General features: G+C 35.0%; 1 pseudogene; it reads left to right on the top strand.

Annotated features, from left to right (window-relative positions):
- Positions 1-1,197: 1,197 nt before the first annotated feature.
- Positions 1,198-4,590, top strand: LOC125157031 (histone acetyltransferase type B catalytic subunit-like; annotated as a pseudogene).
- The last annotated feature ends 774 nt before the right edge of the window (positions 4,591-5,364 follow it).

Below are 5,364 nucleotides of genomic sequence, written 5' to 3'. Positions count from 1 at the left end.
GACAAGGATTAAAGTAGCCATCATAAAAATGCTTGAATAAGCACCTAAAATTATTTAAAAAAATGAAAATAAAGATAATCCCAGTAAAGAAATAGAAGTTACATAATAGAGCAAAATATAAGTTTTAGAAATGAAAATGCAATCATTGAAATAAAAATCTCACTGAGTGAGCTCAATAGCAGAGGCATTATAGAGGACAGAATCAATGTACTTTTAGATAGTTTAATGGAACTTACTATCTGAACAAAAGAGAGAAAATAAACTGAATAAAGTGAACGTTTTCAGTGATCTGTGGAACAACAATAAAAGATCCAACATTCAAAAAAAAATCCTGCATTCATATTATTGGAGTCCCAGAAGAAGAGGATAGTGGAACTGAGAAGGTATTCAAAGAAATAATAGCTGAAAATTTCCCAAATTTGATGAAAGACATAAACCTACAAATTAAAGATGCTGGAGGAATCCCAAATATGATAAGTTAATAAATTCACACCAATACACATCATAATTAAACTTTTGAAACCTAAAGAAGGAAAAATATTGAAAGAAGCCAGAGAGAATATGGTGGCAGTGGATTTCTCATCAGAAACCACTGGAAGCCAAAAATAAGTGGCACAATATTTTCCAAGCACTGAAAGAAAAGAATGTCAGCTGTGAATCCCTATTTCTAGGGATAATATCCATTACAAACAAAGGGAAAATAAAGATGTTCTAAGATTAAGGAAAGCTAAATATTTTTTCTATAACACATATAATTATTTTACAGAAAAATAGTCAATAAAGACATTATAATCCTATTGTATCTGATGCTCTTAGCTCTGTTTTCATCCTTGTGTATCATAGGTGATGGAATCCCATAGATTACATTTCCCAGGTCCCTTTCTTGTTTGGTATCTACTACGTTATGTCAATGGGAGGCAAGGTTTGGAGATTAGGAGGTGGGAGAAAGAGAGAAGACATTGTTCCTTTTCTTCTCTTCTCTTTTCTTTTCTTTTTTCCTGTACTTTCCTTCCTTTTTTTTTCCTTTTCTTTTTTCCTTTCCTCTTTCCTTTCCTTTCTTTTCTTTTCCTTTCCTTTCCTTTCCCTTCCTTTCCTTTTTTCCTTTCCTTTTTCCATTCTTTTCCTTTGTTTTACTTTATTTTTTCTTTTCTTTTTTTTTGCCACACTTCCTGAAAATACAGCAGCAACAGTGCGGAAATGGGTTCCTCAGCAGGAACACAGGCTTCTCAGTGGAAGTGTAGTCTCCTTGGTTCCTACTCAAACAGAAGGGTTCCAACTATGGTGATAAGTCACAGATGTTCTAACAGCCTAGGCAGCTATGTGCTCCTGGCTCTTGTTTTAACAGTGGCCTTGGGAGTTCCAGAAGGTTTGGTAACACAACACTTGTATGCTCTGATCCCCATAGCTTCAGGGCACTCATGGGCTTTGGCTCTGATGAGAAAAGTGGCAGGTTACTTTGAGCTTGTGGGCGTCTGTAACACCAGTGTTGCTTTCTCTTGCACACATGAATACATACATACATACTTACACCTTAAAGTACATTAACAATAGTTAGAATGTGATGATGTTGGGGTGTTATGATAGGACTCTTTCTTTTCTTTCAAGTATATTCCATGCATGAAGCCTTTGTATGATCCCCACTCTTCTCTTCATTCTCATACCTCTACTATATTCTCATTGACAAGTTTCCTTCTTTGAATCCCTGGTGAACATAAATGTAAAAATTCTCAAAAAAATACTAGCAAAACAAATCCCACAATACATTTTAAAAAATCATTCACCATGATCAAGTGGGATTTCCTTCTGGGTTGCAGTGTTGGTTCAGTATACATAAATCAATCAATGTGATACAACACATTAATAAAAGAAAGGATAGGAACCATAGGATCATTTCAATAGATGCACAAAGAGCATTTGACAGAGCACATAATCCATTTATGATAAAAACACTCATGTTTTAGAGAGAACATACCTCAACATAATAAAGGTCATATACGAAAAACACACAGCTAATGTCATCCTTAGTGGGGAAAAACTGAGAGATCTTCCTCTACAGTTGGAAATGAGACAGGAATGTACACTCTCACCACTGTTATTTAATATAGTACTGGAAAGTCCTAGCCACAGCAATCAGACAACAGTAAATAAATAAATAAATAAATGGCATCCAAATTCGCAAGAAAGATGTAAAACATTCACTATTTTCAGATGACATGATACACTATATAGAAAACCTGAAAGACTCCACCAAAAAACTGATAGAACTGATAAGTGAATTCAGTAAAGTCACAGGATACAAAATCAATGTAAAGAAATCTGTTGCATTTTTATATACCAATAATAAAGCAGCAGAAAGAGAAATTAAGGAATCAATCCCATTTACAATTGTACCAAAAAACAATAAAATACCTAAGTATAAACCTAACCAAAGAGGTGAAACACCTATACTCTTAAAACTATGAAACACTGAAGAAAGAAATTGAAGAGGACACAAAGAAATGGAAAAATAGTCCATGCTCATGGTTTGGAAGGACAAATATTGTTAAAATGTCTATATTACCCAAAGCAATCTGCACATTTAATGCAGTCCCTATAAAAATACCACCAGCATTTTTCACAGAGCTAGAACAAACATTCCCAACATTTGTATGGAACCACAAAAAACCCTGAATAGCCAAAGCAATCATGAAAAAGAAAGGCTAAGCTGAAAACATCACAATTCCAGACTTAAGCTATATTACAAAGCTGTAGTGATCAAAATAGTATGGTACTGGCCCAAAAATAGACACACAGATCGATGGAACAGAATAGAAAACCCAGAAATAAACTCACAACTATATGGTCAATTAACATTTTGACAAAGCAGGGAAGAATATCCAATGGAAAAAAGACAGAATCTTCAACAAATTGTGTTGGGAAAACTGGACAGCTGCATGTAAAAGAATGAAACTGGACCACTTTCTTACAGAATACACAAAAATAAATTCAAAATGGATTAAAGACTTAAATTTGAGACCCCAAAGCATAAAAATCTTATAAGAGAGCACAGACAGTAATTTCTCTGGTGCTGGTCATAACAACATATTTCTAGATATGTCTTCTGAGCCAAGGGAAACAAAAACAAAAATAAAATAAAAGGACATCACAAAATAAAAAGCTTCTGCACAATGAAGGAAACAGCAAAACTAAAAGGCAACCTATAGACTGGGAAAAGATATTTGCAAGTGGTTATTGCAAATGATATTGCAAATGATAAATGTTAGTATTCAAAATGTATAAAGAACTTATAGATTAATCCTTCCTCAGCCACAGTTTCTTGCAGCTTGGAAATGGTCGGATTTGGTGAAATTTGGAGAAATTTTTGATTAAGTGCCAGAGTGCAGTGGAGAAGAAACTTGCAGAGTACAAATGTAATACCAACACAGTAATTGAACTAAAAATGGCTCATTTTCCTGAAGATCTTGAGAATTAAATTAGAACTTTCTGACTTGAATAAACCCATCAACTCTTTGGGGATGATGAACATGATTTTGTTACAAGGATCTGATGAACGTATCATGCTATATTGCTTGTAGCCTGTCAACATTGTTTCATGTCAAATATGCATCTAGAGTTGATGAAAACTTCGACTGTGTAGAGGCAGATGATGTAAAGGGCAAAATTGGACAAATCATTCCACCTAAATTTTGTACAAACACGAATGATTTTCTCTCTTTGCTGGGAAAAGAAGTTGATTTCAAGACATTTGGAATCATACTGCATACATACTCTGTTCTCAGTCCAACAAGAGGAGAAAACTTTACCTTTCAGATATACAAGTCTGGCATGGCATGTAAAAGCATTTGAGAATATCATTAAAGGCTTCAGTCATTTTTGATGTGGTTTATTGAAACTGCTAGCTGTATTGACGTGGATTATGAAAGATAACACTAGTTTCTAGTCTTTGAGAAATATAATAAAGATGGGGCTACACTCTTTGCAACCACAGGCTACCTGACAGTCTATAACTACTATGTGTATCCAGACAAAACCCAGTCATGTATAAGTCAGATGCTGATACTGAATCTATTTCAAGGTCAAGGCCATGGTCCTCAAATTCTTGGAAACAGCTCATAGATACCACATTGTATCTCCTTCTGTTCTTGATATTACAGTGGAAGATCCATCAAAAAGCTATGTGAAATTAAGAGACTTTGTGCTTGTGAAGCTTTGTCAAGACTTGTCATGTTTTTCCCAGGAAAAGTTGATGCAAGAATTCAATGAAGATATAGCAATAGAGTCCCAACAGAAGTTCAAAATAAATAAGTGCATGCTAGACAGGTTTATGAAAATCTTCGACTACTGGTAACTGACATGAGTGATGCTGAACAATTCAGAAGCTATTGACTGGGCATTAAAAGAAGATGGATTAGCCGGTATAAGAAAAAGCAGAGAGATCTTGCTAAAATGAGAAAATATCTCAGACCAGAAGAATTGACAAAACAGATGAATCAAATAGAAATAAGCAGTCAACATGAACAGCTGCAAGAAAGCTTTCGGGAACTTGTAGAAGATTACCAATATGTTACTGAACATCTTGGTCAAGAGTAAAGATTAGTCTGTTCTGTACAGGAAGTTTGCAAATTTCTGTACATAGTGTTATGGAAAATCTGATGATGACTTTAATTTTAAAAGCTTGTAACATTTTCTTATATTAAATTTTTTAACGTTTTTTATGTATTAGAGAGAGACAGAGCATGAACATGGGAGAGGCAGAGAGAGAGGGAGACACAGAATCCAAAGCAGGCCCTAGGCTCTGAACTGTCAGCACAGAGCCCGACGCAGGGCTCGAACTCACAAACCATGAGATCATGACCTGAGCCGAAGTCGGACGCCCAATTGACTAAGGCACCCAGGTGCCCCTTTATTATATTAAAAGCTATCTATCTTACCTGTAGTTGAATATTTTCTTTTGGAGAGATTTTATATTTTAAAATACTGTTTAGAGTCTATGAGCATACATTACATTTAAATAAATAAATATATATATATATATTCTGAAATATCACTGCAATTGCTTCACTTAACAGAATAATAAATGTTTAGTTGTGATTGAAAAAAAGAACTTATGCAATTCAACTCCCCAAAAATGGATAATACAGTTAAAAATAGGCAGAAGACAGGGCACCTGGGTGGCTCAGTTGGTTAAGCAACCAACTTCGTCTTAAGTGATGATCTCGTGGTTCATGGGTTCAAGCCCTGTGTCAGGCTCTGTGCTGACAGCCCAGATCCTGTGTCTCCCTCTCTTTCTGCCCCTCCCCTGCTTGCTGTCTCTCTCTCTCTCTGAAAAATAAATAAACGTTAAAGAATTTAAAAACAAAATAA

Source organism: Prionailurus viverrinus, chromosome X (genome assembly GCF_022837055.1).
Source record: "Prionailurus viverrinus isolate Anna chromosome X, UM_Priviv_1.0, whole genome shotgun sequence".
Taxonomy (NCBI): Eukaryota; Metazoa; Chordata; class Mammalia; order Carnivora; family Felidae; genus Prionailurus; species Prionailurus viverrinus.
Note: the sequence above shows the minus strand (reverse complement) of the source record. Positions and strands in the feature narration are given on the sequence as shown.